Below are 22764 nucleotides of genomic sequence, written 5' to 3'. Positions count from 1 at the left end.
TTATTAGCAAATCCTCCGGTAATGCACTAAAAATATATCTAATTGTGTTTTTCCTAGGAAAGAAAAAAATTCTACTAATGTGGTTCAAACCAGGAGCAGGAAAAAATCCTGTATAATTGCACGGGGTGCATCTGTAACAGTGCAACTTCCTTAACCAGAAATTAGCCTCGTTTTTTTGGTTCCTCCTGCGTTAGCGCCAGGAGGCCAGGGCGTTTTGAGTTTTTCTCACTACTGTCTGCCTGGCAAGTACGCTTCGCATGAATGACGGACTGTGAGTAAAGCCACAGGCAACCAGCAGATGGACAGCAGTTACCCCGCAGTTCCCAGCGAAGCCTTGGGGAGCGCCAGGTGGCAGAAGCGCCAGCCCCACACCTGACGCATGCGCGTTAGCTTCCCGGGCACCTAGCGACGGCCGAGCGTCCGGGCGCCTGCGCAAACCCGGACCGCGAGCGAGGTGGGGCAGGGGGCGGGGCGGCTGGCGCCTCCGGGAGGGCGGAACGTGGGCGGGGCCATCATGGCGCCTGCGCAGTCGGCGCCTGCCATGGGGGCGGGGAAGAGGCGGGCCGAGGGCGGGGGCCGCGAGGGAGGTAGGGCGGGCCTGGCGAGCGGCGCCGCGGGGTTGGCTGCTACCCCGAGGCCGGACTCAACGGATCCGGGCCGCGCCACCGGGCGAGCTCGCCGCCCGGCCCACCCCGGAGTTACCAAGCGAGCGAGCGAGGCAGCGCCGCGCGGTAAGAAACAGGGCCGGGTCTCCTCAGCGGGCGCCGGGCGGATCAGCGTTGTCTCCTCAGCGCCGCCCGCGCGGCCAGGCCCGGGCGGCCCCGCAGACCCCGGCGGGCCCCGCGCCTGCGCCGTCCCCCGCCTGGGCCCCCCAGCGCGTCCCGCGCCTGCGCTGTCCTCTCCTCGGGCTCCCGGGCCGGCTCCACGGCCTGCGTCCGGACCTCCCGGCCCGCGCGCTGTCCCCCCGGCCGGTGTTGGGTTCCGGTGGCTTTTGAGTCCCCCCTAATCCCGTAGCCACCTTCCGCTCCGAGAGGGCTAGGGACGACCCAGGCTCTTGTCGTCTTTGTTCCCGGGAGGGGGCCGCGGGGCCGCCGCCCCTTCGCCCTGGTCCCCCTCTGCCCCGGGTAGGGGACAGCGTTGCTTCGGCGCGGGGAGCCGGGGCCGAGGGTGGCGGAACCCAGAGTCTGCGCCCGGAGGAGGCGGGTTGTCCTTTGTACTAGGGATCTGGTTAATTGCAGTCAGTTGGATGCGAGTGAATACCGCGGTGTAGCCGAGGACAATTGTATGCACCCCCAGCAGCCTGGCGATTTATGTAGTTAAGTGAGTAGGTTTAAGCCATCATAGCCACCCCCCCCCCCCCGACTGAGAAAGAAATCAATTTCCAGGTAGTGTCAGGCTGTATACAGACCAAGCAAGAATTCCTGTGAATATCCGGTTACGGGGAACCTTGATAACGTTTGTCCATGCTCTTGGTACTTTGTCCTAACGCTTAGGAAGGGGCAGGAAAAATGCGCTTGAAATCGCGCCTAGCTGATGACAGGAAAATGTGGTGTTTTTTGTCGATGTTGTGAATAGAGCATTTCAAGCCATTCTGTTTCCTAACTTCACAACAGATCCGAGAGCTTCTCAGCCCAACAGCGGTTCTGTGACCCTGGAGGTTGCATCTGGAGCTGAGAGCCGGGGGCTTGGTCAGGGCAAGGGCAGTCGTTTCTGGAGGCTTGGGGCCCACTGCAGATTTGCCAGTGTGGGTTACTCCCGAGGGACTGTAGTGTGGTGGTCTTCCTAGTGGAGGATGGGATTTGGGGAAAAAAATCACATTGTACTGAACTTGAGAGGCAGAGGCAGAGAGAGAGGTCTTCCATCTGCTGGTTCACTCTCCAGATGACTTGCTACGTCTGGAGCTGCGCCAATCCAAAGCCAGGAGCCAGGGGCTGCTGGGTCTCCCATGCAGGTGCAGGGGCCTAGGGACTTGGGCCATCTTCTGCTGCTCTCCCAGGTTTAGTATCAGGAAGCTGGATTGGAAGTGAAGCAGCAGGGACTTGAACCAGCAACCATATGGGATGCTGGCCCTGTAGGCGGAAGGTTTATCCCATGTACCAATGTGCTGGCCCCAAACTTACAGACTTTTTTCTCTATTTCCTCAGTGATTCAGTTTCACTTTTTACCTAGCTTTTGCACTGTGTTAGATATAAGTCATGTGGGGATAATTTCAAGTGTACTGGACGATATGCATAGATTGCAAGCAAATACTTCATTTAAAAATCATTTTAAAATATTTATTAGACAAAGAGGTGCAGTGAGGGAGTGCTCCCATCTGCTAATCCTCTCCCAAAATGTTCACAGTAGTTGGCGGCAGGGGAGCCTGGAGCCAGGAACTCAATCCAGATCTACCATGGAGGTAGCAGGAACCCAGTTACTTGAACCCCCACCACTGGGGTCTTCATTAGCAGTAACTGGAGCCCAAGTCGGGTGTCAAACCCAGGCACTCCTACATGGAACATGGGTGTCTTACCCACCAGGCCAAGGCCCATCTCTACTACACCATTTTATGTAAGGGACTTGGATATCTCTGTTACCCACAGGCATTCTGTATTCCAAGGGACAATCATGATTCTTTCTTAATATTTATTTATCTGAAAGAGTATCAGGGAGAGATGAGAGAGATTTTCCATCCACTGAATCACTCCCTAAATACCTGCCAGCAGCTGGGTCTGGATGAGGCCTAAGCCAAGAACCAGAAGCTCCATGCGAGTACTTGGGCCATATTTTGCTGCTTTCCCAGCCATATTAGCAGGGAACTGGATTGGAAACAGCAGCTGGGATTCTGATACGTGTTGATGTTGCAAGTGGCAGCTTAGCCTGCCTGCAACAATGCCAGCCCCTTTCTTAATATTTAAAAATAATATATAAAAAGAATACATGTACATTATAAAATAGTCAGTACAGAAGGGGATATGAAGGAAGTAGTGTTGTTCTGGGTGGAATTTTCTTTCTATAGAGAAGTGGCTCATGCAGTAGTTTTTCTCCATAAATATTTCTCCTTCTCTTCACAAAGTAGAGTCTGTTAAGACTCAGCAACTTTAGGGACCGGTGCTGAGACGCTGTGGGTTAAAGCCCCCGCATGCACTGCCCGCATCCCATGTGGGCGCTGGTTTGAGTCCCTGCTGCTTCACTTCTGATCCAGCTCTCTGGCCTGGGAAAAACAGCAGAGGTTGGCTCAGGTCCTTGGGCCCCTGCACCCACATGGGAGACTTGGGGAAAGCTCCTGGCTCCTGGCTTAGGATAGGTCAGCTCCTGCCAGGCTGTTGTGGCCATCTGGGGAGTGAACCAGCAGATGGAAGACCTCTCTCTCTCTGTCTCTCTATCTCTTTCTGTAACTCTTCCAAATAAATAAAAACCAAAAAAAAACAAAAACAAAAACAAAAAAAACCAAAAACACCAACATTAGATAACTGAGAAATGCTGCTTTTTAAAAAAAAATTTAATTAATTAATTATTAGAGAGAGAGAGAGAGAGAGATCTTTCATCTGCTGGTTCTCTCCTCAAAGGGTTGCAACCACTAGGCCTGGACCAGGCTGAAGCCGGGAGTTTATCCGGGTCTCCCACATGGGTTTGGGGGCCCAAGGTCTGGGACCCTTTTCTGCTGCTGTCCCAGGTGCATTAATGGAGCTGGACTGGAAGTGGAGTAGCTGGGACTTGAACAGGAACAGGTGCTCGTATGGGATGTTGGCCCTGCAGGCAGTGGTTTAATCTGCTAAGCAACAATGCCGGCTGGAGAAATGTTTCCTCTTGTTTGCCTGTGTATATTCCTTTTATGCAGGGATTTTCTTGACACTGGTTTTTAGTGAGAAAGTGAAGATTGTACCATATTACTGTGTGTCTTGGTAACGGTCCAGACATCTGAGTGTCAAATATGTATCACAGTGAGTGGAGAATACTCGTAGTAGTTGTGGGTGAGGTGAAGTTGCTGTCAGAATTTCTATTTCAGACTTCAGTTTTTAGTGTGTATGTCTGCAGCGTGTTGTGTGTCATTTTACATGTGACTTCTGTGAAGTAGAGGTTCTCTTTATGCCCTTTTATCAGATGACTCAGGTGATGGTGTTGCATAGATTCAGAATTACAGCCTGGGTGGGGTTTACATGGTAACTCTTGCTGTTTTCCATATGCATATTTAAATTACATGGCTAGCTTGTACAAAGTATTCCACAATCTGTCCAACTCAGCTTGATGAACAATGATGGTGTCAGTAGTCTGGGGAGGTTCTCTTTCTGGCTTTATGGTTTTGGGGCAAGTCAGCTTTCTTTTCTTTTTATTTATTTAAAGATTTATTTATTTATTTGAAAGGCAGAGTTGCAGAGAGGCAGAGGCAAAGGCATAGGCAGAGAGAGATCTTCCATCTGTTGGTTCGCTCCCCAGATGGCCACAATGGCTGGAGCTGGGCTGATCCAAAGCCAGGAGCTTCTTCTAGGTCTCCCACAGGGTAAGGGGGCCCAAGCACTTGGGCCATCTTCTACTGCTTTCCCAGGCCATAGCAGAGAGCTGGATCGGAAGTGGAGCAGCCAGGTCTTGAACTAGCACACATTTGGGATGCCAGCAAACTGGGGCAGAGGATTTACCCACTACACCACAGCACTGGACCCAGCTTTCCTTTCTGACCTTTCATATCCCCATCTGTGAAGTTCAGGGGAGTGGAAAGGAGCCTGAGATGCCAATTTCAGCACTTGTGAGGTCTTCCAAAAGTTCATGGGAAATGTGTATTATGAAGAAACTGCATGGATTTAAAATATTTTTAAACCAAAATAAGCTTATCTTTCAATTTGTTTTTTCTATGAACTTTTTTCTCTTCGAAGATTTGTTTATTTATCTGAAAGGCTTAGTTAACAGAGATAGAAGGAGAGATAGCCAGAGCGAGCCATCTTCCATCTGCTGGTTCACTCTTCGGATGGATGCAAGGGCCAGGGCTCTGCCAGGCTGAAGCCAGGAGCCAGGAGCTTCATCCTGGTCTCCCACATGGGTGGCAGGGATCGAAACACAGGCCATCTTTTGCTGCTCTTGCTAGGCCGTTAGCAGAGTGCTGGATTGGAAATGGAGCAGCCAGGACACAAATCGGCACCCGTACAGTGTGCTGACATTGCAGGCAGAGGCTTTAGCCACTAGCTGCAATGCCAGCTCCTCCATGAACTTTTTGAAGTGCCCTTGTGTGGTGGGTTCCTGCCTCTGGAGTCTTTAGCCACTAGAACGAGGCCTTCTCAGCAGTTTCCTGACACTGTTAGTGGTCCTTCCTCAAAGAGGGGTGAGTGACATTGACTGTGAGAGTGAATCTTGGGGACATTAGTCAGGCCTTAAAGTGCAGTATTGAATGGGCCTTAGGGTAATGAGAGACAAGGGCAGTGTTGCGGAGCTTTTCATAAAGTTAACTGTATCCATTTAAAGGACTATGTCTCTATCTAGCTACTGTTTTCTAGATGTTAAAACTAAGCCTCTTTTAGGGAATTTATGGTGGTTATAAACGGCAGATATGAAGTAGATGATTTAGTTTTTAAAACTTTTTTTATCTTCAAATAATGTATTTGACAAGAAGTCTGTATATAAAAGATGATTTAGTTTTGATGTTTAGGAAAAAGAGACCTGCAATCCATCATTTGGCTGTTGATACAGAGTTTAGGAAAAAGTTCGTGGGGCATTTCATGTTATTAGGAGATTCAATTACAGGTTATTCTTCAATGTTAAATGTGGTCCTCAGTCACAATCCACAGGCAACTGAGAAAGCAGTTAGGTTTGCCAGCTAATAAAGATGTTCCTGTTCTGATCTTCTCTCAATACGGTCTTTTCTTACTGGATATAAAAATGTCAGATTTTTTTTTCCTTGTCCCTGTGCCAAAAAAGTAAGCCTTGGCAGGGAAATTGCTGGTGGTTGGAATTGTTAACACTGAATAGACTAGCTGTGAGGTAAGGAACCCCATGGGGTTTTCTATCAGCTCAGAAATCTTTTAACATTGAGGCCACACTCTTTTGCAATGAAACAGCGTGATCACCAAGAAATTGGGTTGAAAGAATGTATTTTTGGGTTTGCCGAGGTGTGGGGGGGAGACGGTTCTAAAGTGGTTATTAACAGACAGCCTTTTGTGTTTGTGAGGCCTTCAGCATTCGGGGTGGTCTGCTGTTAAATCCCAAGTCACAGTCACAGTCACAGTCATGGCAGCCTGCTACTGATGGCTGTGTAGCAAAATGTATCAAACAATGAAATTAAAATGGTTGGTATTCATTTATTTTGTGTGTTTTATTTATTTACTTGAGAGATTTAGCGAGATCTTCCATTTGTTGTTTCACTCCTCAAGTGCCCACAACTACCTAGGACTGGACTGGACTGAGGATGGGAGCCTGGAACTCAATCCGGGTCTCCTGTGCGGATGGCAGGGCCCCAGCTACTTGAGCGTTAGCTGCTTCCTCCCAGGGTATATGTTGGCAGGAACCTGGAGTCAGCAACCTGGGCCTAGTATGGAACCCAGGTAGTCTGATGTGGGATATGGGTGTCTTAAATGCCAGACCTAAGGATGTTTTTTAAGAAATGCCTTTAATTAAAACTAATAATGCAAGCTATAATTTTTTTAAAAAACTGATTTATTTATTTGAAAGACAGAGTTAGAGAGAGAGAGAGGGAGAGAGATAAGAGATCTTCCATCTGCTGATTCACTCCCCAAAGGGCTGCAACGCCCAGGGCTGGGCCAGGCCAAAGCTGGGAGCCTGGAACTCATCCAGGATCTCCCACGTGGGTGGCAGGAGCCAAGTACTTGGGGGCCATCTTCACTCTGTTCCCAGGGGGTGTTAGCAGAAAGCTGGATCAGGAGCAGAGTAGTTGATACTTGAACCAATACGGAGTCCTGACTTCGTGAGGGGCTTAACCTGCAATGCCACAGTGCTGCATCACTGGGCTCTGGCCTTTGCTCCCATCTGCCCCCACCTCTACAGAGGTGTTTTATTGGGCTCTTTGTCCCCTTGAAAATCCCTCCAATCTCCTTATCTCCCTCTGCTGGAATGTTCTTTTTTCACTTTATCTGATCAGATATTACCTTGCCTGGAAGGCTTCCCAGCTCCTCTGGTCTCCCATAGACTTGCCCAGCACCCTGTCCATTCAGGACCTGGCACACTGTGTCTTGTCTGCTCCCACCAGGGCCGTGACCTGACCCGCAGTGTGTAGCAGTGTGTGTACGCCTGATGGACAGTTCCGGAGTCTGCTGGGTGTGAGGCAGGTGACTGAGGAAGTGGACCTGCTCAGTCCTAGCCCTTCAGAAGCTTCTTACTCCGGTTGCACTTGACCCCACGAGCTGTGAGTCAGCTCCTCCTAGCACACACCAGCTTTCAAAGTCCGTTTCGTTATATCTTAGCGTCTAATTCAAATCTTATTTCCTCAAGGTGAGAACTCTGTCTAACGTCTATTTTTATCATCCAGAAGCCTAGTGGGCATTGTCTTTGCTTGCAGTCCTGGAAGGATTGTGTATTTGGCACCGTTTCCTCTTGTACTCTTGTTTTGTTTAAATATGATGTGTTTAGACAGTAAGTGTTTAAGAGATTAAGGTATTAAATTTCAAGTTTGTCTATTGTGCTTATAGCCTAGGGAAAATATAAAAAGTTGATGAGAAAAAAAAAATACTTTGTCTTTAAAAAAAAAGGGCCCATTGTTGTACTTTTGTAAAGAACTGAGCTTACACAGAAGAGAAAAGAGGACCGTGGTCAGGCTTAAGGAAAGAGGCACGCAAAGAAACTGGCAGCAGTGGTGATTTGCCGAGAAATATGAACCTGCTGGTGGTTCAAGTGCTTGGGCCCCTGCTGCCCATGTGGGAGACCCAGATTGAGTTCTGGGCTCCTGTCTTAAGCCTGGCCTCATCCTGGCCTTTGCGGTCATCTGGGGAGTGAACCAGTGGATGGGGAGCACTCCCTCACATGCGCATTTTCTCTCTGTGTTTCCAATAAAGTAAGTTTTATAGATGCGTACTTGTTAAAAATTATAACTGCCCCATCCTTCCTCTCTCCCTTCTCATGTTCTTGGAGCAGGGCTGTCTGTAGGGCTTCTTTATTCCTCCACAGCTACAGGAGGGCCCTTTCCCCTAAGAAATGTCCCTTTTCCCACTCCTGGGACAGCAGTGTCCTCGTGAAGTTTGGATTTCTACCCCACCAGGCCTGAGAAGTCTTGAGGAGGAGCTGTTGAGTTTTCTTCTTCCACTGCTGTTGTTAACTTTGAGGGGTTAGGGCCAGTGTTAAGGTGTCTGCCCCACTTTCTTGTTCTCTCTGTTTTGCATTTTCTGCAGACTGCACTGAATCATTGCATTGCTCGGGTTTGCTTCGTCTTCCTTTAGTTACCTGAGGGACTTCTCAAACCTTAGTTCCCTCCTTTTTATTCTTTCCAGTCATTTACTTGCATGCTGTGTTATCCGTGCCAAGTCCCCCACAACAAGGCCTTCAGCCTTCAGCATTTTTCAGTTTACTTTTTGCTTACCCTGCCATATCCTGTCACCAGGGCTGTCAGCGCTAACCTTTCATACCACTCTTCATCACTCACCCACTCATTTGCAGTAGACATGTATGTTTTTAAAAATAACAACTTAATGGGAATATGTTTCACATACCATAGTTCAGGCTTTCAAAGTATGCATTTCAGTGGTTTTTAGTATATTCACCAAGTTATGTGCCGATCACCAATGTAATTTCTGACCTTTTTCATCACCTCAAAAAGAAACCTTATATTCATTAGCAGTCACCACCCCTCCCCTTTTTTTTCTACTCCCTGCAGCCCCTGGCAAGCACTTGCCTTCTGTGGCTTTTACTTTCATGTAAATGGAATCATACAATGTGTGGCCTTTTGTCTGGCTTCTTTGATTTAGCTCATGTTATCTAAGTTTATCTCTGCTGTAGCATGTCTTAGTATTTCACTGCTTTTAGGGCTGATTAGTAAGTCATACTTTTTTTTTTTTTTTTTTTTTTTTGACAGGCAGAGTGGACAGTGAGAGAGAGAGACAGAGAGAAAGGTCTTCCTTTGCCGTTGGTTCACCCTCCAATGGCCGCCGCGCCGGCGCGCTGCGGCCGGCGCACCGCGCTGATCCGATGGCAGGAGCCAGGAGCCAGGTGCTTCTCCTGGTCTCCCATGGGGTGCAGGGCCCAAGCACCTAGGCCATCCTCCACTGCACTTCCGGGCCACAGCAGAGAGCTGGCCTGGAAGAGGGGCAACCGGGACAGAATCCGGCGCCCCGACCGGGACTAGAACCCGGTGTGCCGGCGCCGCTAGGCAGAGGATTAGCCTAGTGAGCCGCGGCGCCGGCCAGTCATACTTTTTTTTAAAAAAATGAGATTGACTTTTGGGGCTGGCACTATGCTGTAGCAGGTTAAGCTACCACCTAAAGTGCCAGCATCCCATGTGAGTACCGGTTCAAGTTCTAGCTGCTCTACTTCTGAGTCTGCTGTTGTGCTTGGGAAGGCAGCAGAAGATAGCCTAAGTGTTTGAACCCCTGCACTCACGTGGGAGACCCAAGTGAAGCTCCTGGCTTCAGCCTGGCCCAGCCCTGGCCATATAGCCATTTGGGGAATGAACCAGTGTATGGAAGATCGATCTCTCTCTCTCTCTGTGTCTCTTCTCTCTATATAACTCTGCTTTTCAAATAAATAAATAAATAAATAAATCAGAGAGAGAAAGAGAGGGAGAGAGAGATCAGTCACTCTTCCATTTGTTGATTCATTCTCCAAATGGCCACATCAGCCAGGACTGCACCAGGCTGAAGCCAGGAGCCAGCATCTTCATCCGAGTATCCCACATGGGTTCATGGGCCCAAGCACTTGGGCCATCTTCCACTGCTTTCCCAGGTGCATTAGCAGGAGGCTGGATCGGAAGTAGAGCAGCTGGTTTCTAACTGGCACTCATGGGAAGCTGGTGTCGCAGGTTGTGGCTTAACCTGCTATGCCACAACACTGGCCCCAGAGTGTACATCCTGGGGCAGGAGTAGAGAGAGGTGGACAGTTAGGAACAAAACTAATTACATGGTGTGGTGTTCTACCATGCACTTTGAATCTCTGGCAGCTTTCTGCGTAGTGTTTGTAAAGTACCAAGGACTAGATTTTCCTAAATGGTGTTTTTTAAGTTAACTGTAGTCATTGTTAGTTTTAGTGTTAATCACCTTGCAAGCAGAAGTGGTAAATACTTTCATAAAATGAAAACAGGAAAAACAGCTGGTAAAATGTGGATCTGGAATTTTTCTGGGTGTTAAAAGGGTGAGTTGGAAAGATGAAAGTGTTGGTTCTCAGTGGCAGAGTTCCAACGTCTATAAGTTGTATCCAAATCTTACTGTGGTGATGGCAGAGCCCTTCACTGAGGGTGAGTTAGGTAGGCCTGTTAGGAGGTCCGGGTGGGGGCAGCTGAGAGTACTTCTTGGGACTTGACCAAACTTCAAGGCCCATTCAGCACCCTGTGCCCTTCCTGTACTTCTGCTTACTCTGTGTCTCTTCTATGCCCTGTTAATTACCGAGATCATACCCTGCAGGCAGGCCTCCTCAGGTAATTCATGGGAGTGGTTAGGGGAAACAATCTGGGTCAGGCCGAGCAGTTAGGCCTGCAGGAGCAATGCTGTCTTACCCACAGGGGGCCTGTAAGTGAGGCAGTTGAGATAAGCATTTCTGTTCTGGTGTTAGTTTTTTGTGTTTGACTTTAAAATGAAGTGAGAGATGCATGTTTTAGTTGTACATTTTCTTTGTAAAGATTTTTTTTTTTTTTTGACAGGCAGAGTGGACAGTGAGAGAGAGAGACAGAAAGAAAGGTCTTCCTTTGCCGTTGGTTCACCCTCCAATGGCCGCTGCGGCCGGCGTGCTGTGGCCAGTGCACCGCGCCAATCCGGTGGCAGGAGCCAGGAGCCAGGTGCTTTTCCTGGTCTCCCATGGGGTGCAGGGCCCAAGCACCTGGGCCATCCTCCACTGCACTCCCGGGCCACAGCAGAGGGCTGGCCTGGAAGAGGGGCAACCGGGACAGAATCCGGCGCCCCGACTGGGACTAGAACCTGGTGTGCCGGCGCCGCTAGGCGGAGGATTAGCCTAGTGAGCTGCGGCGCCGGCTCTTTGTAAAGATTTATTTTATTTATTTGAAAGGCAGAGTTACTGAGAAAAGAAGGAGAAACAAATCTTCCATCCACTGGTTTACTTGCCAAATGACCTCAACAGCCAGGGTTGGGCCAGACCAAAACCAGGAGCCAGGAGCTTCATCCGGGTCTCCCACATGAGTGCAGGGGCCCAAGCATTTGGGCTGTCTTCTGCTGCTTTCCCAGGCATATTAGCAGGGAGCTGGGTCAGAAGTAGATCAGCTGGGTTTTGAACTGGCGTCCATAAGGGATGCCAGTGTTGCAGGTGGGGACTTAACCCACCGTGTGGCCGGTGCCGTGGCACAGAGGGTAAAGCCTCCGCCTGCAGTGCTGACATCCCATATGGGTGCTGGTTCAAATCCTGGCCACTCCGCTTCTGATCCAGCTTTCTGCTATGGTCTGGGAAAGCAGTAGAAGATGACCCAAGTCCTTGGGCCCCTGCACCTGTGTGGAAGACCCAGAAGAAACTTCTGGCTCCTGGCTTCGGATTGGCACGGCTCCAGCTGTTGCAGCCAATTGGGAGTGAACCAGTGGATGGAAGGTATCTCTCTCTTGCTCTTTCTGCCTCTCCTTTCTCTATGTAACTCTGACTTTCAAATAAATAAATAAATCTTTAACCCACTGTGCCACAGCACTAGCCCTACGGTAGCGTTTCTGCAGGTGTGATGTGGAATAGAAAAGTCAATGTGGGCTCTCTCTGGCTGCTCTGGAGTTCTTAGCAGCCGCCTCCCTTGCCTTTGCCTCTGACTCTCCCTCTTCTACCACGTGTGTTCTCATGTCCTGCTGTGGGCTTGTTCCAAAACTTATAAAACTATTCTGGGGCTGTTGTGGCGCAGGTTAAACTGCCTGCCACCTGCAACACTGGCATCCCATACGGGCACCAGTTCGTGTCCTGGCTGTACTGCTTCTGATCTAGCTCCCTGCTAATGGCCTGGGAAAGCAGTGAAAGTAGGCCCAAGAACTGCACCCATGTGGGAGACGCGAACAAAGCTTCATGCTCCTGGCTTCAGCCTTGCTCAGCTGTGGCCCTGGTGGCCATCTTGGGAGTGAACCAACAGATGGAAGATTCTATGTGTGTGTGTGTGTGTGTGTGTGTGTGTTTATGTCACTCCCTCTCTCCATAACTTTGCCTTTCAAATAAACAAATCTTAAAAAAATATTCATGAAGTTTATGTTAATAATACCATGGAGACTAATGAGCATCTATGGCAGCACAGTTCAAAAGCTGTGCATCCCCTGTGTGCCTCTCATTAAATGTGGTCCTCTAGCAACAGATCCCAAGGTGGTCAGCACAACTGTTATTTTCTACCTGAGGAAAAGAGGTTAAGAACACAGAGCTAAGCAGTGGTGAGCCTGGCCCCTGTCCCGGGGTTCTGACTGTGGATCCTGTGTTCTTCCCATGGGAGTGTGTTTGCTAGGGGGTTGTGGGAACCGCCGTGCTCTTGGGCCTGGGGAGCCGAAGACGTGGGTTCTCTTGTTCCTTGAAACATTTGAAGGGCTTTCACCAGGAGAAGAGGACGGGGTTTGTTTGTGTTGTTGTGGTATGTGGTAGTCCCAGTCACCCTGACACTGCTCCATCTGTGAACAGCTGTGCAGAAACTGAAGAATGGAAGGGCTGTCCTTGTTCCAGCTGCCACCTTGTAGCACAGGCTGTGGCGTCTGGAAGGGGGACAGGAGCAGCTTGAGCCTGACCCTCGCATCTTACTGAAGGCTGTGTGCTGCGCCTGCCATTCTCCGTGCCCTCCTTCCCTGCACCTCTTGCTTGGACCTCTTCTCTTTCCTAGTTCCAGGCCTTCTTTCCCTGCAGTCACCCTGAGGCAGGTTTTTTTTTTTTTTTTTTAATTTATTTATTTGAAAGAGTTATTTATTTGAGAGAGAGAGAGAGAGAGGTCTTTCATCCACTGATTCACTCCCCAATTGGCCTCAACAGCCAGAGTTGCACCCATCTGAAGCCAGGAGCTGGGGGAGCTTCTTCCAGGTCTCCCACGTGGGTACAGGGGCCCAAGGACTTGGGCCAACTTCTACTGCTTTCCCAGGCCATAGCAGAGAACTGGATGGGAAGAAGAGCAGCCGGGACTCGAGCTGGCATCCATGTGGGATGCTGGCACTGCAGGCAGCGGCTTTACCCGCCATGCCACTGTTTTTTGTTTTTTGTTTTTGTTAGATGGGACTATCTTGTGATAATAGTTAAGGATAATTTTATTTGGATTCATTTTTCTCACATTTGGAAAGTTCTCACTCTGTGTTATTTCATTTCTTATTTGAAACAACTTACAATCATAATTAAAAAAAAAATCCATGAATGACTTCCATCCTCTTGTTTATTCCCCAAATGGCCACAACAGCCAGGGAATGGGCCAGGCTGAAGCAAAAGACTCGGGTGGTGTGGTGTCATAGTGGGTAAATCTGCTGTCTGTGACACCGGCATCCCATATGGGCACTGCTTTGTGTCCTGACTACTCCACTTCATCCAGCTTCCTGCTACTGGCCTATAAAAAGCAGTAGAAGATGGCCCAAGTATCTAGGACCCTGCCACCTATGTGGGAGACCTGGATGAACCTTCTGGCTCCTCCCTTCAGTCTGGTCCAGCCCTGGCCATTGCAGCCATCTGGGGAATAAACCAATGGAGGGAAGATCGATCTCTCTCCATCTCTCCCTCTCTCGCTCTTTTAAATAAACAAATAAATCTTTTAAAAAACAAGTAAAATTTCAGAACATTATTATATGATGGAAGCAAACCTTGAATTTCAATAAAAGGTTACTAACAGCAAAAACTAGGAACAGACCAACATATAGACTTCATGGCAGCATCAGATAGGAGCCTTCAAAACTATTTCCTAGGGGTTGGCATTGTGGTGCAGCGATTAAGCCACCCTGTTTGCAACGCCAGCATCCCATATCAGAGTGCCGGTTGGAATCCTGGATTCTCTGTTTCCAATCCTGCTCCCTTGTTAGTGGGCCAAGGAAAGCAGCAGGTGATGGCCCAAGTACTTGGACACCTGCCACCCACATAAGAGAACCAAATGGAGTTCTGGGTTCCTAGCTTCTGCCTGAAGCAGGCCTGGCCATTGTGGCCATCTGGGGAGTGAAACAGTGATGGAAGATCTCTGTCTGTCCCTCTCTCCTTCTCTCTGTCACTTTTCCCTTCAAGAAAGTAAACAGATCTTTTAAAAACTATTTTCTGGGTTCAAATGTTACCAAAAAATTACCAGAACCCTGCACAGAATTGCCTCTAAGAATGCTGCTTATTTAATCTGATTTACTGAAAAAAAAATAATTTCACTATTTTAGTTTAAAATGTTATCTCTTCTAAGGACTTCAAAACAAATCAACAGGTTTAAAAAAAAAAAAAAAAGGCTGGCGCCGCGGCTCACTTGGCTGATCCTCCTCCACCTGTGGCACCAGCACCCTGGGTTCTAGTCCCAGTTGGGGCACCGGAATCTGTCCTGGTTGCTCCTCTTCCAGTCCAGCTCTCTGCTGTGGCCCGGGAAGGCAGTGGAGGATGGCCCAAGTGCTTGGGCCCTGCACCCGCATGGGAGACCAGGAGGAAGTACCTGGCTCCTGGCTTCTGATCAGCGCAGTGCGCTGCCTGCAGCACGCCGGCCATAGTGGCCATTTGAGGGGGAAGGAAAGACCTTTCTCTCTGTCTCTCTCTCTCACTGTCTAACTCTGCCTGTCCAAAACAAACAAACAAACAAACAAGTGGCATCGCTGTTCTGGGTCCTAATACTGAAAACACAACATGAGGTCTTCAATGGAAGTCTACAGAGCAAAGAACCCAGAGTACACAGTTGGGCAGAACCTGCATTCCAATGCTGACTCTACCTCTTCCTAATATGTTGCTCTGGGCATATCACTCATCTCCGAATTTCAGTTTTCTCATCTGTAAGTAGAAACCAAGAAATACCTTGCAGGTGCTTTACAAGAACCCATCAGGGGCCAGTGCTGTGGTGTAGCAGGTAAAGCCGCTGCCTGCAGTGCCAGCATCCCATGTGGGTGTTAGTTCGAGTCCTGCCTGCTCCACCTCCGATCCAGCTCTCTGCTATAGCCTGAGAAAGCAGTAGAGGATGGCCTAAGTCCTTGGGCCCCTGCACCCATGTGGGAGACCCGGAGGGACCTCCTGGCTCCTCTGATTGTCACAGATCGGCTGTTGCAGCCAACTGGGGAGTGAACCAGTGGGGATAGAAGACCCCTCTCGCTCTCTCTGTCTTTCCTTCTCTCTCTGTGTAACTCTGCCTTTCAAATGAATAAATAAATAAATAAATCTTTAAAAAAAAGATGTGAAGTTGGCCCTGGAACCCAGACACTCCCACATGTGATGCCGGTGTCCCAGGTGGCACCTTAACTGCCATGCCAAAGCCCACCCCTCAAATTGATATTCTAAATTAAAACTAGGGCCTTTAATTAATTTTATGAATATAGTATTGTGTAAGTTTGTAACTTCATGCCCCAAGTCTGAGCCTAAGCATCATGGTTTGAAGAGGTCCTGGATAAATGTTTTCTTGTAAATATCCAGATATTTTGGCTGAGAGGGTAGTGGCCAGAGGACACTCGAGCAGTTTCTTATGTTCTGGCAGTTTGAACTTGTGGAACCAATTTATTTTGGACTAAATCTGGAAAAATCATTTGTGCACTACAGCCAGAAATTCTTGTCGTCTGTCCTTTTCCAGCCATGTCACTTGTCTGGAATGTTAAGTGTTGTCAGTTGTCTAACGGCTTCTTCAGCAGCTTGGATTAAGACGATCTCCAGCAGTGGATCTGAAGAGGTCTTGGCAAGATGAAGCTTTTATTCTGTTGTACTTTGAAAAGCAGCGAGAGGATTTAGATGGTTTTGAATTTGAAAAACTCAGGGGTTGTTTCTAAGTATTTCCTTGTGTTAAATCTTACAGAGTCTAGGAATTATAAATCAACGTTAGTGGGCTCGTTGGTGGTCAGAACAAATGGAAATAGAGTTGTACTACTTGGTGGCGCCTTGAATTGATGTTACTGATTAATACTCCCTTTCCCAGCAGCCTGTTACTGGTTGAGGTATAGTAGAGAAAGCTCACATTGGGGGAGCTGCTTTGTCCCCCCCCTTTAACTGCAGTGTCCTACTCCTCCCCAGCCACTGAGGGTGAGGATGAGAATCGAGTGTGCTAGTGTTTGTGCAGTGAGGCCCTTCCACATTGGCAGGCTGGCCCTCTCTGGGCAGCTTGTTCTGGCATTTAAACAACAATGGTAGCATCAACAGTCTGCCTCCTTGGTCCCTTCTAGCTCCCTCCCCTTTACAAAGCCAACTTTTTGAAAAGTCCTTTATCCTTCCTCTCCTACTCAAGCATTTCATCTCACTGCACTGCCTTTGACTTGTGCTTTGCCCCTCACTGGGGTCACATTGGTCCTGCTCACCACCACCTTGTCCCTGCTGAAGTGGCCAGTCAGCGCAGCCAGACTCCTATGGATTCACTTCCAGGCTCTGTGCACTGAGTGGCCAGGCAGAAGGAGGGAGCCATGGGGAGAAGGGGTGGAATCCCAGAGAAGCTGCTTTTTCCTTTGCAGGAGAGCGTGCACGTCGGGTGGGGAGACCACAGTAGTGTGTGGTTCCCTTCCCTGGAGGGCTGGCAGTGGGGCAGGCGGGGAGCGGTAGATGTAAGTAGATTGTTCCTAACTGTGTCATCATGACATGCTTGATTTGTGGAAGCATGTGTCCCATGCTAGTTGATAATTACACCCCAATTTTAGGCATAGAGTAAAATCTTTCTTAAAAGTAGGAAAAGACTGTTGAAGTAACAGTAAGCATCATGCCGCCTCAGTCAGAAAGCTTGGAAATTCTTGGAGCTGTCCTGGGGACTTGATTCAGACTGAGCAGAGAATCACACACCTGAAGATGTCTTACATTGCTCCTCTCTCCTTGCTGTTTTAGGAGCTGACCCACTGACACTCGTGCACTCTTTGGACATGACAAGGCTCAGACTTTCCCTGAGTAGTTCTTGGACTTTTTCAATGGAAAGTCTGTCCAGGGGTGGGCATTTACCCTAGCGGTTAAGATGCCAGCATCCATGTTGCAGTTTTCTGGGTTCGAGTCCTGGCTTTGACTCCTGGCTCCAGCTTCTTGCTAATGTGGACCCTAGGAGGCAGTAGTAGTTACTCAAATGGAGTCCCTGCCACCCATTGAAGGGAAACCTTGATTGAGTTTCTGGCTCCCAGCATTGGCCCTGGCCCAGTCCTGGCCATCTGGGACATTTGGGGTGTGAACCAGTGGATGGGAGCTTGATTTTTTCCATCTCTCTGTCCCTCACTCACATTAAGAAATAAAGGAAAAAAATAGTTTTGGTTCCTGGTTCTGAAAGTACAAATTGTGAAGTAGAGTTTTTGAACTTTTGAAAGAAAGGTTCTAACCCACTTCTCTGTGTAGACAAGGGTCACAGAGCTCGGGTGATAGACTCAGCACTCAAGGTCACACATGTGGTACCAGAACCGGGACCACGGCACCAAGTCTCTTGATTATTGTTCCCAGGGACTCACTACCGTGTATTTTCAGTATTTCCTGATATATAATTTTCAGTGGGAAAGAGCCATAAGCTGGTGTTGTTTGTTGACATCTGTGTGCCGTGATATATAATTTAATGTAAGTGCTAAGTAAAAGCAATCTTTAGTCATTCCTTATAAAGGGTTTCTCTTACAAAGTGTCTTTTGAGTCGCTGCTTTTATTTTAATAAGGCATTAGTCATAGTCAGGGCATGCAGTGCGTTTGTAGCTGATGATGGCTCACATTTCTCTGGCTAACTGTGGGCTGCTATCCTGCAGAGCGATTTAGGCTCATTATTTCATTGAATCCTATCAGTATCCTTATAAGGATGTCCTGTTCCCTGCCCTGTTTCATATAGGAGGGAACGGAGGCTTCAGAGTAGTTAAGTAACTTGCCCAAGGATATAAATTTGATAGGGGCAGTCTCATGGTCCTCATTTATTTATTTTTATTTATTTATTTATTTTAAAAGGTTTATTTAGGGGCCTGCGTTGAGGCATAGTGGGTTAAGCTGGTGCCTGTGACACTGGCATTCATATGGGTACTGTTTCCTGCAGCAGAAGATGGTTCAAGTGCATGGGCTCTTGCCATGCACTTGGGAGACCTGGAAGAAGAAGCTCCTGGCTTCAGCCTGGCCCGGCCCTGACTGTTGTACCATTTAAGGAGTAAACCAGTGGATAGAAAATCTCTCTCTCTCTCTCCCCCTACTCCTCCCCATAACTCTGTCTTTCAAACAAATAAATCTTTAAAAAATAAATAAAAGATTTATTTACTTATTTGAAAAAATGACGCAGAGAGAAAGATATCTTCCATCCACTGTTTGATTCCATAGATTCCTGCAATGGCAAGGCCAGAACAGGTCGAAGCCAGGAGACCAAAACATAATCTGGGTCTCCTACATGGGTGGTAGGGACCCAAGTACCTGAGGCATTACCTGCTGACTCCCAAGTACATTATGGATCCAATTTTAAAGTAAGCACCCAGTCTTTAAAAATATCAACCGAATGACAATTAAATATACATGGTTTTAAATAGCTATACATTTTGTGTAACTGGGAGGAAAAGATTCTTTTAAATTGTAAAGTCCATTTATTTGAGAGGGAGGGAGGGAGGGAAAGAGAGGGAGAGAGAGAGAGAGAAGGAGGGAGAGAGAGAAAAAGTCCCTTCCACAGACTCACTCCCCAAATAGCAAACAGCAGCAGGGAGGCTGAACCTGGGAGTTGAGAACTCACTTCACAGGTGGGAGGCGGGAACTCAGTTACTTGTGCTGTCACTGGTGCCTCCCAGGGTTTGCATTCCCTGGGACCTGGAGCCAGAATTGAACCCAGGCTCTGGGATGTGAGATAAGGCTGTGTTAACTGCTTGGCTGGAACAGCACTCCCAGAAAGGTGCTAATGGAGAAGGCTCGGTGAAGGGGGTGATTGGAGACTGCCTGCCCCTGTAGTTGCCAGGAAGGGTGCCTGTCAGTGAGGGCGTGGCCTTTCCAGCCTTCTGGATGGAATATGTTGGTCACGATGTCCTTTTGGCATTATTTCTGAACCTTCATGGGTGTGTTTTTGTGAGTGGTTGGAGAGGGTGTGATGGAACAACGATGTAAGCCTCAGCCAAAGAGAAAAGTGGTATGTCATTTAAAGTTTTACAACATTTCTGTGTGTTTGAAAAATTCATGAGACAATGTTAGGGGAAACAAGAGAAAAACAGCCTAGCAGCAGTTTGTGTGAAAAGACTTGAAACTGTGGATGCAGCATGAGCCTCTGGTAGCTCCTAGAAAAGCAGGCTCCTCGCCACCCTGCCATGCCCCCAGATTAGGTTAAGAACAGCTCTGCCTCTGGAGTGAGGGAAGTAATAGTAGCTCGTGCCGAACTCTGCTTGCCAGAGCACACCTGTCTGGAGTGTGCGTCAAGTTCCAGGTGGATCCAGATGTGCAGGAATCTGGGGGACCAGCAGGGATTCACACTGCTGACCTGGGAGAGGGGGCAATTTAGAGAAGACCTGTAGAGATCTACAGATGCTGGGGGAGCTGTGGAGTAAGAATAGTACATATGCATATTTAATTAATTCATTTATTTGCAAGGCTGTGTGTGTGTGTGTGTGTGTGTGTGAGAGAGAGAGAGAGAGAGAGAGAGAGAGATTGATTGATCATATCTTCTGCTAGACTTTGAGCCCCGTGAAAGTAGGTACAGTTGGCCCTCCATAGCCTTGGTGTTTTTTTTTTCCCCCTGTGGCTTCAACCAGTTGTGGATTAGAGATACTCTTCTTTTTTTCTTTTTCTTTTTCAAGATTTATTTATTTGAAAGGCTAAGTTAAGAGAGGCAGAGGCAGAAGAGAGTGAGAGAGAGGTCTTCCATCTGCTGCTTCACTCCCCAGAGTGCCACAATAGCTGGAGCTGTGCTGATCAAAGCCAGAAACAAGGAGCTTCTTCTGGGTCTCTCACATGGGTGCAGGGGCCCAAGGACTTGGGCCATCTTCTACTACTTTCCCAGGCCATAGCAGAGAGCTGGATCGGAAGTGGAGCAGCTGAGACTTGAGGTGGTGCCCATATTGGATGCCAGCGCTGCAGGCAGTGGCTTTTACCTGTTATGCCACAATGCTGGGCCCCAGAGATACTCTTCTTACCATTTGCATCTGTTCTGAACATGTGCAGACTTTTTCGTACCATTTTTCTCAAACAGTCAGTATAGCAGCTATTTACATTGTATTAGGTATCATAAGTAATATTGGAATAATTTAAAGAATATGGGAGGATGTTTGTAGGTTATGTTAATACTATGCCACTCCATGTAAGGAACTGGAGTGTCTGCGGCTTTTGGTATCTGTGGGGGGTCCTGGAACCAGCCCTTGTGGCTACCCAGGGATGACTGTATTTCTGTCCTAGTTGTCTTTATATGCCAATATATTTATCTGTGTCTTTCCTGACTGGGTACCCAGAGAATTGAGGCTTGGTTTGCTTGGACATAGGATGAGTATTCACTGAGTGCTGAGTCAGTCCTGACTTGCTTGTGACTTTTTAGTGGTCAGAATCCTCTAACAGTAGATGCTTGTTACCTAACTGGAAGTTTGTTTGTTTGTTTGTTTGTTTTTTGTCAATGACATTGCATGTGGGATTTCCTATAAATGACCTCCAAGATAATTTATTTCTAAGAATTCTGTGGTTTGATTTTTTAAATGTTTTATCTATCACATGTGGAATGTAAGAGACAGGCCTTAATTTGTTTTCCATGGTAGGTTTTAATTATATGATCTTATAGATGTGAGGGAAACTGTGGAACGTCCTGTGTGGCTGTGGGAGGTGTAATTAACTCTAGGCAGGGCTCCCAGAGCTGTAAATCCTGTCCCGAGGACCCAGGGAGCACTGGGACATCCTGGCAAGAGCTGTGGCCACCCAGATTGCAGCTTGCTAACATGCAGGATTATGCTGCCACCCATGCCTAACAAATAATCACTTTAAATAGCAAAGTAACAACTACCTGTAAATCAATATGATTATAGCTAAGAATTTTATAGCTCTGACTTAATACCGATCTAGACTTGGCAATAAATTTTCTTCTCTAAAAATATTTTATATTAAATAACACAGTATTTAGTGCCAAAAATATTAAGTTTTCTGTATGAATGCCAGCACTGAACCATAGGACAAGTAGATAAATCTTGAAGGGGCAGATTGAGTAGTGTAACGTAATGTTGTTACCCTTTGTTTTGTGTCTTGTGAAATACTCTTTGAGGTCAAGCTTTGGTGTTCCTGAGGGAGCTCGTGTGTGTGGGTGCTCTAGAGGCCTTGTGGAGCTGCTGGAGGGCTAGAGGTGGGGTCCAGACTCCTGTCACTGGAGAATGCTTGACCCTGGGTCAGCTGCTTGCACCGAGTCTGCTTCTCCCCTGTAGTCGCCTGCACTTGCTTCACTGAGGACTCAGGGACTGGTACTGCCTGGGAGAGGAGGCTCCAGGATTTCTTTCTTTGGGAGCAGCAAATCTATTTTAAATGCTTTTAAGAAATACTTTTTTGACAAAAATATGTTATGTACTTCATGGATTACTGTAGTTTGACATAATTTATTTATTTATTTATTTTGACAGGCAGAGTGGACAGTGAGAGAGAGAGAGACAGAAAGTTCTTCCTTTGCCGTTGGTTCACCCTCCAATGGCCGCTGCGGCTGGTGCGCTGTGGCCGGCGCACCGCGCTGATCTGATGGCAGGAGCCAGGTACTTCTCCTGGTCTCCCATGGGGTGCAGGGCCCAAGCACTTGGGCCATCCTCCACTGCACTCCCTGGCCACAGCAGAGAGCTGGCCTGGAAGAGGGGCAACCGGGACAGAATCCAGCGCCCCAACCGGGACTAGAACCCGGTGTGCCGGCGCTGCAAGGCGGAGGATTAGCCTAGTGAGCTGCGGCGCCGGCTTGTAGTTTGACATAATTAACACAGAGGCAGGATCCATAATGTTTTTGTGAGGAGAGCTACCTTTTTTATTTATTTTTTAAAGAGATTATTTATTTGAAAGGCAGAGTTATATAGAAGCAGAGGCTGGGGGTGGGGGAGAGAGATCGATCTTCCATCTGCTGGTTCACTCCCCAAATGGCTGCAAAAGCTTGAGCTGGGGCCGGCGCCGCGGCTCACTAGGCTAATCCTCCACCTTGCGGCGCCGGCACACCGGGTTCTAGTCCCGGTTGGGGCACCGGATGCTGTCCCGGTTGCCCCTCTTCCAGGCCAGCTCTCTGCTGTGGCCCGGGGAGTGCAGTGGAGGATGGCCCAGGTGCTTGGGCCCTGCACCCCATGGGAGACCAGGAGAAGCACCTGGCTCCTGGCTCCTGCCATCGGATCAGCGCGGTGCGCCGGCCCCGGTGGCCATTGGAGGGTGAACCAACGGCAAAGGAAGACCTTTGTCTCTGTCTCTCTCTCTCACTGTCCACTCTGCCTGTCAAAAAAAAAAAAAAAAAAAAAGCTTGAGCTGGGCTGATACAAAGCCAAGAGCCAGGAGCTTCCTCCAGGTCCCTCTTGAAAGTTGGGGTGGGGGGCAGAAGGAGAGGTCTTCTATCCACTGGTTCACTCTTCAAACGTACACAACAGCCAGACTGGCCTGAGCCAAAGCCAGGAGGACCCCATCTGGGTCTTCCCACATGGTTGGCAAAGACTGAGTACTTGATCCATCATCTGC

General features: G+C 48.3%; 1 protein-coding gene across 4 annotated transcripts in view; it reads left to right on the top strand.

The window, feature by feature from the left end:
* The first annotated feature begins 534 nt into the window (after window positions 1–534).
* SPECC1L (sperm antigen with calponin homology and coiled-coil domains 1 like) overlaps window positions 535–22764 on the top strand; it is a 135148-nt gene continuing 112918 nt past the window's right edge. The window contains exon 1 of one of the 4 annotated variants that reach the window (XM_051837119.2): window positions 535–731. The gene's annotated coding sequence lies outside the window, so the exon portion shown is untranslated. Of the gene's footprint in view, window positions 732–15834; window positions 15881–22764 lie in introns of those variants that run through there. The other 3 variants (XM_051837121.2, XM_070065956.1, XM_051837120.2) reach the window with 3 other exon arrangements.

The sequence above is a fragment of the Oryctolagus cuniculus genome, chromosome 21, assembly GCF_964237555.1.
Source record: "Oryctolagus cuniculus chromosome 21, mOryCun1.1, whole genome shotgun sequence".
NCBI lineage: Eukaryota > Metazoa > Chordata > Mammalia > Lagomorpha > Leporidae > Oryctolagus > Oryctolagus cuniculus.
The sequence above is the reverse complement of the archived record's forward strand: the minus strand, read 5'-3'. Positions and strand labels throughout refer to the sequence as shown.